At 34.2% G+C, this 12411-nt stretch overlaps 1 long non-coding RNA gene across 1 annotated transcript; it reads left to right on the top strand.

The window, feature by feature from the left end:
* The first annotated feature begins 8 nt into the window (after positions 1–8).
* LOC139780315 (uncharacterized) lies at positions 9–616 on the top strand. Its single transcript, XR_011720205.1, has 3 exons — positions 9–162; positions 259–431; positions 515–616. It is a non-coding gene; the product is annotated as an uncharacterized lncRNA (long non-coding RNA).
* The last annotated feature ends 11795 nt before the right edge of the window (positions 617–12411 follow it).

Below are 12411 nucleotides of genomic sequence, written 5' to 3'. Positions count from 1 at the left end.
TATTCGAAGATGGTGCTCCTGTTCCAAAGAGAACAATCGGAAGACGTCGAAATGATGAGATGGCGAGAACTGATAATAATGAACGATCGAACGAGAGCAATGTTGATGATATAAGAATCGACGAGAATACAACTGCGAATTCACCAGCTGCATCGCTATCAGGTTATTAATTATTTCCAGCGAAAAATACTTATAATCTCGAACTTTATATATTTGTATCTAGAACGAATTATTTCATTACGAACATATGTCATCTAGATGTACGAATTTCTAAGAATGAGCAAAGTGATGTTTCAACCGATGAATTATTCACCCTTCACTCAAGCTCTGCATCTTCGACAGAAGATGTAGACGTAACAGTTGAAGAAGTATTCTTACATCAAATAGATAATGATACCAATCAAGCTAACGATATTAATCCTGAAAATCTGGTACGTCATGCGACATATGAGAGTCTTTATTAAATGCAAATGTAACAAACAAATGCGAATAATATCAAATATTTTTTTTCTAGAGAGATGAAACACCAATATATGAGGGAGCACGTATTAACCGAGCTGAAAGTGAAGCTCTCATTATGGCATTTATCCTAAATCAATCTCTTTCAGAAAAGGGACTTGAGCAACTTTTGCAGCTATTAAATTGTCACATGCCCATTACGATATATAACTCGAAATTTAAGTTTCTGCAAAACTTTCCCGTGATCCCTGCAAGAAAACACTTCTTCTGTAAAGACTGCGAAGTTAATGTTGACTTTGGGAACAGTAATGAAGTACTATGTACATGTAAGACCAATAATGTTAAGAAAGAATTAATTGCTGATAACAAATATTTCTTAACGCTACCGATAAAAGAAAAATTAAAAGATCTCCTGAATAATCCAGAACTAAATGCTCAGTTGAAAGTGACAAAAAACAACACGAGCGATGTAACGTCAGGACGATTGTATCGTAAACTAGAGGAAAATGGTATCATTAACGGACACGATATTACCCTCCAGTTTAATACGGATGGTGTCAAGGTATTTAAATCCACAAACTCATCGATGTGGCCTTTGTTTGTGTCGATAAACGAGCTTCCCCTTCAAACTCGGCGTGATAACACTATTTTGGCAGGACTTTTTATTGGCAATGGCTCACCAAGGATGGATGTATTTTTAAAACCATTTATAGCCGAGTTAAAGGAATTACACAGTTCGGGTCTCGTTATAAAATCACCGAATGGAAACGACGTAATAGTCCGTGTTCACGCTATAGTTTCTCCTGTCGACTCCGTTGCAAGGTGTAAATTAACATATTCTTCGCAATTCAACGGCGAATATGGGTGTCTGTGGTGTCTAAATACAGGTTATCGCATTCCCAAAGGCAAGGGACACTGTCGAGTTTACATGCCTTTCTTGGGAGTTCCAAGAACGGAAGAGCAAGTAATGAAAGATGCTGAAACTGCGATTGTGACGAAAAAATCAGTTCATGGTATTAAAGGTTTCTCGCCGTTAATAGAAATACCGATTTTCGATATTGTCAAATCTTTTACGCCCGATTATATGCACGCTGGTCTCCTGGGTGTTGTCCCGATGTTTTTCGAATTGCTCTTTAATCCTGCTTATTCTAAAGAACCTTGGTCTTTAAGTAGATCTTTACAGGTACTTTCAAAGAAGCTAGAAAAAATAAAACCTGTTTCAGAAGTAACGAGACTTCCTTCTTCGCTACATACACGCGGTTTGTTCAAAGCCTCCGAATGGGGGTACATCCTATTATACTATTCCATCTTTAGCAAAGTGATGGAAAAGAAATATCTGGAACACTGGTTTTTACTTGTATATGGTTTCCGAAAACTCTTACAAAATAAGATAACGGAATCGGATATATGTAAAGCACAGGATTGCTTGAACAAATTCGTAAAAGGTATAGGACCATTGTACAGCGTTGAGCATTTGTCATTTAATACTCACTTGCTATTGCATATGGCAGACAGCGTACGCGATTGGGGAGCTCTATGGGCTACTTCCACATTTCCGTTCGAACATTGCAACGGAATTTTAACAAGGTATTTTAATGGCACTCGATCGGTTCTTCTCCAAATTTACTTTTCATATGAGCGTACAAACATTTTAACCAAATTGAGTAAACATGTTTTTACAGAAAACTCATGTCAACCAGCTTATCAGTTATTTTATAATCTTCTGGAAAACCGAAAAACTGTTAAAAACGTTCTCCAAAAGGGCGCTTTAACCCTCCTCGGTAGAGGAAATCAAGAGAATGTAAACAATTATGACAGAAATGCAATATAATTAACACTACCCGAATTAGATCATAATAATTTTAATTTATTTAGTTACAACCGCTTCATCTTTCAAGGGACTTTTTATTGCGGCCAGGCCTGCAAAAAAATAATAAGACGAGACAATTCAGTAGTTCAACTGATAGATGATCGATACATGGAGATTAATAGAGTCTTGAACGTAAAAACAAATAACAACGGCAGCTATTTTTTAATGTATGGAAATGAGTTAGTGGTAAGTAATGAGTTCGAAATCGCGGATGAAGCATTAGGCATATCTTCGTCCGATTTTATACAGACGATCAAAAGAGGAGGTATAATGTATTATTTAATCGATAGTATTAAGCAAAAATGTTTGCGAATGACGGTAGATGATATAATGTATGTTACACCATTTGTAAATAGCTTTGAGCAAGACTAATAAATATTTTAGTACATATATGTGTTTTGCTGAATATATATATTGAAAACCTTCCGATATTGTATACATGCATACATATATGTACATATATATTCACCGATATACATATTATTCATGTTTTCAATCAAGCAGAATATATGGAATTTCTTGTGGAAATGCGGAATATTGTATATCTCATATATAGAGTGGCAGCGGCGTGTAAGTGAAATATATATACTATATGTGTGTATTGGATGACAATTTATATGGCCATCAGGTTTAAAATGTGAAAGACAATAAATGCCACATAATATATTGTCTTACGCATGTTTACCATTGACGAATTTCCATTACAATTCACACTGAACAACATTGGCTGAAGGCAGAAAAATGCCATACAAATTTTATCCTTTATGAGTCATTGGCAGTTTCCATTACGCCTGTATGGAAAAGGTTGTCATTCGAATCTTGCCATTGCGTTTCCATTCATCTTATTGCCACTCAAGATTTTCCATTAACTTTTCCATATAATTCGCATTGCAAGTTCCATACACAAGTTTTAACCTTCATAAGCCATTAGCAGTTTCCATTACGCCTGTATGGAAAAAGTTGTCATTCGAATCTTGCCACTGCGTTTCCATTCATTTTATTACCACTCAAGATTTTCCATTAACTTTTCCATATAATTCGCATTGCAACTGTAGGGCAACCATACATTCCCACTGACCGCCATTGAGCACTCAACCCAGTGAGAAACGATACATCGGATCGACGTCGATTCGATATCGATTCTATCAGATCTCATCGATGCGGTTCTGCAGTTTGTTGAACATCGATAGTTTCAAATATTTCGAGGTTATTTCGATGTTATGATAACTTTGCAAACAATCTGTTTTGGTAGCATGTAGCAATATAATATAATACTTTCTTTCAAGATTTTCAATGTTTTTCATGTTTGTCCATTATCAACGATTCGATATCGGTTCGATATCGATTCGACTTATGAGATGAAAAGAACTAAATTGTTTCCTGAATCGAAGAAAACTGAAAATTATTGTGTTTTAAATTATACATTAACCAAGTATGCGGTCTAATATTTATATTTATATATATATTTATATATAATTCATATAAATTTATATAAATTATATATACATATAGGGGAGACCGGGGCCTAACCGTCGCCGGGGTTGAACCGTCAAATCAAATATCTCGGAACCTGTATATTGTGCGAACTCGCTATTAACATTGTAAACGCTGCTTATGGTACCCATGTGACCAACGGAGTTTCGGCAGGTTATCTACCGTGTTATGATTTTTACGAGGGCAAACGTGTTTTCGGAAGGTGAAAGTGAAATTTTCTGCGCGTGGAAATTTTGTAATATCTGCAATAATATTTGCTCTCCAAATCTCAAAGTACGTGATTATAAAGAGTAATGCATGCTGAACACGAATCCAGTGTAGTTTTTTCATTATCGTTGATTTCTAATATTTCGTGGGCGATCAAACCTGAAACTTGTGCTTGGGGCTTATCCGTCAGTAAGCACCCGGGGTTTATCCGTCAGTCTCGTCACTGTGGCGCGCCGGGCGCACGACTTCGGCTCACGGCGATTTCAGGTTAAGTTTCCCTCGAGCGTGATTCTGTCTTCCCTTGCACGTGCGTCAGTTTGTATAGGAGGGAAATGGTACGCACGTATCGTCGCAAAACGGGTGTTTTGGCCGACCGAAAAGATGGCGGACCGTTGTTTTCGAGATCGCTCGCGCTCACGGCACGTCGGCAAGGTACGGCGAGGCACGGCACGGCTCTGAGATCCCGCGATTTCCGCGCGAGAGTTGACATGCTGCGCGCGCGGTAGATCGTCCCGACTCCCGGCCGCGGTAAATCGTCGTTGTTGGTCGTTGTGTTAGTGACAGTCGCGCGTGCGACCGCATCGTCTAGCGTTCGCCGCATCGTCTCGGCGTCATTGTCGCCGCCGTTGTAGTGGTGGTGGTGTCGGTGGTGGTCGTCGTCGTCGTCGTCGTCGTCGTCGTCGTGGTAGTGGTGGTGGTGGTGGTGGTGGTGGTGGTGGTCGTGGCCGTCGTCGTCGTCGTCGTCCTTGCTCCGTACAAAGCGACGTAAATCACAGAATCCCTGGGTCCTGACGGAGCGATTCCGACGACGTGTCGTCGTCGGCGCGTCGAGGAATCGGCGCGAGGACGCCGTCGATTCCCGTCGACAAGGAGCAACTCAAGAAGGCAGTTCTTGCGGTGAAAAAAGATAAAATAAAAAATGCCACACAAACAGAACCGCAGCCTTCGACGAGCAGTGGGCGTAAATCGAAATCAAGGAAGCAGCAGCGGTTGGATTCTGACGAAGATTTGGATAATACGTGCTGCGTGTGCTCAAAGAAGTTGACAATAAACAGAGCATATGGGAAACAGTGCATTGCGTGCGAGCGTAGGGCACACAACACATGCGTGCGCTTGTCAGGATCTGTATTCACGTGCCTAAAATGTTTTATGGAATAGGTAAAACAATTATTTTTTAATAAATTTTTATATTTTTCTCTTAAAAAACAATTATTAAAATGTATCCTATCATTTTTCAGGATTAGATGTATATATTGAAAATGCAGTGTGACGGATAAACCCCGGGGGGGTGATGGTTAAACTCCGGCATTTTTGAGATTTCAATTTTTCCACCGTTGTCGTTTTTGCTCTATACCGGTTAAACAAAGCGACGTAGATAAAAATTTCCTATATAAATTTTGTAGCTAAAGGTTCACTCTTTACAGTGGTATACCACATTTAACTAAAATTATTTATTTTCTTGTTAAAAATCGGCACCAAAAAAAAACTGACGGTTAGGCCCCGGTCTCCCCTATATATATATATATATATATATATATATATATATATATATAATGTCCATTTTAGAAAAGAATTATATACATTTATATATATATGTTGTTATATATATATATATATATATATATATATATATATATATATATATATATATATAACATATATACAGGGTGTCACTGAATGTTTGGTACTTTTCTCATATTTAGATAGAGCGAGCCAAACTGAGTCGAAAAGTCATGTACCATTTTGCAATTTTCGCAATAGTTGATGAGTTATTAATGATTAAAAATCGCCGTATTAGCCCGGCCCACCGCCAAATCCAAGCGCGCGGCGAGATGCGGCCGCCCCGCGGTCGGCGCGCGGGCAGTTGTTTTCTACAAGCGGCGATGATTACGCACGAGCGGCGAGTAACGCCGGGCCCCCGTCCTGAGCGATGATAGTTTCTCGCCTTTTTTAAATAGAAATAAAATTTTCTAACAACATAGAAAAATTTTTTGTGCGTACGTATGTACATACGTGTGTACATGCATACACACAGGAACATATCAATTGTACTGTTTAAAAAAGCGATTACTCAATTTACTTTTTTTCTTTTAGTAAGTAACGGTTGTCTTTAAGAAAGAATATTTTCTTGATGATAGTCTTAAAATGTACAAATTTTAGAAAGAGTCTTTATCATGTACTCGAAAGAAGAATTTATACTCCTTCAAAGAACATAATAAAATTTTATCAAAGAAAAGTCAAAATAATAAATAAAGTAATATGAGGACCCTCGAGATTAAAATAGGAGAAGTCAAGGCTATGAGGGTCAGACGCAGATCACAGTGCGTAATATCAGAAATAACTGATTTATTCGTCGTTTTGATACATTACATCGATCCGTACGTTTCGGCTCAGTTTTGAGCCATCTTCAGCGGCAGTTACAGAAATTAAGTTACACGTTCTCCGTACCGTATTGTGAGTTTACCGATTCAAAGTATCAGAAACATAGACCAATTGATCCATATCTGTAAATTTGTTCAATTAATGTTGAGATATTAAAAAGATCCCTTAGGAAACTCACCATTCGGTCTGAAAAACGTTAATCTCGAGGGTCCTCATATTACTTTATTTATTATTTTGACTTTTCTTTGATAAAATTTGTTATTATGTTCTTTGAAGGAGTATAAATTCTTCTTTCGAGTACATGATAAAGACTCTTTCTAAAATTTGTACATTTTAAGACTGTCATCAAGAAAATATTCTTTCTTAAAGACAACCGTTACTTACTAAAAGAAAAAAAGTAAAATTGAGTAATCGCTTTTTTAAGCAGTACAATCGATATGTTCCTGTGTGTATGCATGTACACACGTATGTACATACGTACGCACAAAAAATTTTTCTATGTTGTTAGAAAATTTTATTTCTGTTTAAAAAAGGCGAGAAACTATCATCGCTCAGGACGGGGGCCCGGCGTTATGCGCCGCTCGTGCGTCGCGTCGTGTCATCATCGCAGCTTGTAGTAAACAACTGCCCGCGCGCCGACCGCGGGGCGGCCGCATCTCACCGCGCGCTTGGATTTGGCGGTGGGCGGGCCAATACGGCGATTTTTAATCATTAATAACTCATCAACTATCGCGAAAATTGCAAAATGGTACATGACTTTTCGACTCAGTTTGGCTCGCTCTATCTAAATATGAGAAAAGTACCAAACATTCAGTGACACCCTGTATATATATATATATAGGTATACCACATATATATATATATATGTGGTATACCCCTATATATATATATACAGGGTGTCCCATTTTAACTTGGACAGCAAAATATCTCAAAAACTAAGCTCCACATACAAAAATGTTTCAGACAAAAGTTGCATGGTTTCAAGGGGGACATAAGATGGTACCATTGGTTTGACCTTGGATGGTCGTTTAAAGCTCACATAAACGACACCTTGAATTTCTTAAATGGAAACCCCTATTTTTCAATGCATATTCTTGTAGCTAATCTCGAGAGCTTTTCAAAACACTATAATAAAGTATTTTTTCGTTAAGAACTTTTGGAATTATGAGGCTTGAAAGTTCTAGTATTTTGACATAAAATACAAAATATCTTGTAAAACATTAAGTTTTCGGTAATATTACCTTAATACTTTTATGCACAGAATAATGAGACGAATCAATTGGTATGAAAAAAAGACATAGTTGCTTTTAAGAAAAAGTATGCAGATGCGTGTTGCAAATTACATATTTTTTCTTAAAGGAACTGTGCCTTTTTTTCATACCAATTGATTCGTCTCATTATTCTGTGCATAAAAGTATTAAGGTAACATTACCGAAAACTTAATGTTTTACAAGATATTTTGTATTTTATGTCAAAATACTAGAACTTTCAAGCCTCATAATTCCAAAAGTTTTTAATGAAAAAATACTTTATTATAGTGTTTTGAAAAGCTCTCGAGATTAGCTACAAGAATATGCATTGAAAAATAGGGGTTTCCATTTAAGAAATTAAAGGTGTCGTTTACGTGAGCTTTAAACGACCATCCAAGGTCAAACCAATGGTACCATCTTATGTCCCCCTTGAGACCATACAACTTTTGTCTGAAACATTTTTGTATGTGGAGCTTAGTTTTTGAGATATTTTGCTGTCCAAGTTAAAATGGGACACCCTGTATATATAGGGGTATATATATATATATAGGAGTATACCACATTTAACTAAAATTATTTATTTTCTTGTTAAAAATCGGCACCAAAAAAAAACTGACGGTTAGGCCCCGGTCTCCCCTATATACAGGGTGTAACAAAAAGGTCGGGACCCTGGATTATCTCGGAAAGTTGATGTTTTCGGAAGAAATGTTTTATACAAAAGTTGTAGGATACCAAGTTACCCATCATGAGGTGATATTGGTTTGACCTTGAAAGATCTTTGGAAAGTCACATAAACGACACCTTTAATTTCTTAAATGGAAACCCCTATTTTTCAATGCATATTCTTGTAGCTAATCTCGAGAGCTTTTCAAAACACTATAATAAAGTATTTTTTCGTTAAGAACTTTTGGAATTATGAGGCTTGAAAGTTCTAGTATTTTGACATAAATTACAAAATATCTTGTAAAACATTAAGTTTTCGGTAATGTTACCTTAATACTTTTATGCACAGAATAATGAGACGAATCAATTGGTATGAAAAAAGGCACAGTTCCTTTAAGAAAAAATATGTAATTTGCAACACGCATCTGCATACTTTTTCTTAAAAGCAACTATGTCTTTTTTTCATACCAATTGATTCGTCTCATTATTCTGTGCATAAAAGTATTAAGGTAACATTACCGAAAACTTAATGTTTTACAAGATATTTTGTAATTTATGTCAAAATACTAGAACTTTCAAGCCTCATAATTCCAAAAGTTCTTAACGAAAAAATACTTTATTATAGTGTTTTGTAAAGTTCTCGACGTCGGCTACAAGAATTTACAATAAAAAATAGGGGTACCCATTTAAAAAACTCAATGTAACTTTGATGTGACTTTCCAAAGATCTTTCAAGGTCAAACCAATATCACCTCATGATGGGTAACTTGGTATCCTACAACTTTTGTATAAAACATTTCTTCCGAAAACATCAACTTTCCGAGATAATCCAGGGTCCCGACCTTTTTGTTACACCCTGTATATATATATATATATATATATATAACAATAATTTTAGTTAAATGTGGTATACCCCTATATATATATATATATATAACAACATATATATATAAATGTATATAAAATGGACATAATATGATATATATATATCATATAATGTCCATTTTAGAAAAGGATTATATACATTTATATATACGTTGTTATATGAAAAATTTGTTGCCGGGGATTACGTTTTTCAATGAGAAAAACGAGTTATGGTAACGATAAGTTACTTTTTTTAGTGAGAAGAATGAGTTGTTATTATATTATTAATTAATTATAAATTTATTTAAAAAATATTATAAACATTTAAAATATATTATTATAACATATTCTTAAAATATATTGGGACAACTTCGCCGAATAATTAAGAATCATGCATGATGTACGCAATCAAATCGATGTTGAAACGATGTCGAATCGATGTCGATTTGAACTCTTTGACATCAATTTGACATAGTTTCGACATCGATTCGATTACTATTTCCCACTAGTTAGAGACGGAGCACGCGCTCTGAATATGTTTCGAGTGCAATTTCATGTGAGAAGGCATTTTCATGTCGTGAGTATGGTTAATACACACATCAAGACTGTCATTATTCTATTATTCTGTCAATAGGCCTATTTGTAATGAGCCGGCACTGGTTTCTGACATTCACCCGACATTAAGAAAAAATTATATTTGTATATCCGATTTGAAATTTTATTACTTTTTTTAAACTGAATTTGTTTCTTAAGAATTTTTGAAAAATTATATATTTGTGCTGGTTATGACACATGTAGACTATATATAACACTTACATCAAATTAAGAAGTAGTCTACCACGTAAGACGGTTGGTTCACGATCCAGAGGTCCCGAGTTCGAATCCCATTAAGGTAGGTGTGTTTTTCAAGTACGAGAAAATATTTATAATCATAGGTTGCATCTTAAGAAACAAAGGCCGTAGCCGGATAAGAAGGGTCAATGTGCCCCCACACGGATCATGCTCATTTTTTTTTGCTTTGATTGCTGTCAGTGTCACTTACAATTTAGTCAAATATTAGCCCTTAATATTGAACCGTTTTGCTGTAAAAAATAAAAATAAAAATTTCGAAAATAATTCATATCTTTTGATCGGCTTAACCGATTTTGATGAAATTTTAATATGTTGTAGATATCATTGAGACACATTTGTGGAAAATTCGGGAAAGGTTTCTGATGACAGAAACATTGATAAAAAAAATAAATAAATGTTCTTGATTTTTTTTAGTCTCGATATCTTTCTTGTACAATTACGAAAAAATTTTTCTAGAATCTTGGAGTAGTTTCCTATCGGACATAATTTTTTGGAAGCGATAAAATGGGTAGGCGGTACTTTTAAAAAATAAAATTTTTTTATTTATTTTTTTTAAATATGATATGCTTTTGGTACGATCGCCATATATTTTATGTAGAATTTTGGGATAGTATTCTACAACAAGTAATTTTTTCGAACCAATAAAATAGGTAGGCGGAAGTTAAAAAAAAAAATATTGTTTTTTATTTTTCTAAATTATGATATGCTCTTCGTACCATTGCCATATTTTTTTTGTTAACTTTTGAGACGGTATTCTATAACAAGTAATTTTTTCGAACCAATAAAATAGGTAGAAGGTACTTTAAAAAACAAAATATTTTTTTTCAAAATTATTATAGTTTTTTGGTACCATCGCCATATTTTTGTTTAGAATTTGGAATGGAATCCTACAACAAGTAATTTTCCGGAATCAATTAAATAAATAGATGCAGGTACTAAAAAAATAATAAAATAAAGTAAAATGAAATAATTATGAAAGGATAAACTATAATCGTATTAAATCAAATGTTTATTAATGAAGTACACATACACATTCGTTCACATAATCACTCTCATACTATTATTTACACTATTTATAGTTATATTTATATGGATGGACTAATCTTCAGCATTATCTTCATTGATAATAGGCGTGATGCCGTCTGTTTTAAATATATTTAAATATAAAAAAATATTTAAATATATTTAAAACAGACGGCATCACGCTTACTATCAATGAAGATAGTGATGAAGATTAGTCCATCCATATGACTATAAATAGTGTAAATAATAGTATGAGAGTGATTATGTGAACGAATGTGTATGTGTACGTCATTATTTTTAGTGTATGTGTACGTGTATGTGTATGTGTACTTCATTAAAATAAACATTTGATTTAATACGATTATAGTTTATCCTTTCATAATTATTTCAATTTACTTTATTTTATTATTTTTTTAGTACCTGCATCTATTTATTTAATCGATTCCGGAAAATTACTTGTTGTAGGATTCCATTCCAAGATTCTAAACAAAAATATGGCTATGGTACGAAAAAACTATGATAATTTTGAAAAAAAATATTTTGTTTTTTAAAGTACCTTCTACCCATTTTATTAGTTCGAAAAAATTACTTGTTATAAAATACCGTCTCAAAAGTTTACAAAAAAATATGGCAATGGTACGAAGAGCATATCATAATTTAGAAAATAAAAAACAATATTTTATTTTTTTTAACTTCCGCCTATTTTATTGGTTCGAAAAAATTACTTGTTGTAGAATACTATTCCAAAATTCTACATAAAATATATGGCGATCGTACCAAAAGCATATCATATTTAAAAAAAATAAATAAGAATATTTTATTTTTTAAAAGTACCGCCTACCCATTTTATCGCTTCCAAAAAATTATGTCCGATAGGAAACTACTCCAAGATTCTAGAAAAATTTTTTCGTAATTGTACAAGAAAGATATCGGACTAAAAAAAATCAAGAACATTTATTTATTTTTTTTTATCATTGTTTCTGTCATCAAAAACCTTTCCCGAATTTTCCACAAATGTGTCTCAATGATATCTACAACATATTAAAATTTTATCAAAATCGGTTAAGCCGATCAAAAGATATGAATTATTTTCGAAATTTTTACTTTTATTTTTTACAGCAAAACGGTTCAATATTAAGGGCTAATATTTGACTAAATTGTAAGTGACACTGATAGCAATCAAAGCAAAAAAAATGAGCATGATCCGTGTGGGGGCACATTGACCCTTCTTATCCGGCTACGGCCTTTAGTTAAAAAGTAGTAATAAAATTTCAAAATAAATATAATTTTTTTTTATGTCGGGTAAATTTCCTCATTAGAGTTCAAATTGACATCAATTCGACATTGT

This window comes from Temnothorax nylanderi, unplaced genomic scaffold (assembly GCF_030848795.1).
Source record: "Temnothorax nylanderi isolate EJ_2023f unplaced genomic scaffold, tnyl_v1.0 TNYL_tig0271_pilon, whole genome shotgun sequence".
NCBI classification, from domain to species: domain Eukaryota; kingdom Metazoa; phylum Arthropoda; class Insecta; order Hymenoptera; family Formicidae; genus Temnothorax; species Temnothorax nylanderi.
The sequence above is the reverse complement of the archived record's forward strand: the minus strand, read 5'-3'. Positions and strand labels throughout refer to the sequence as shown.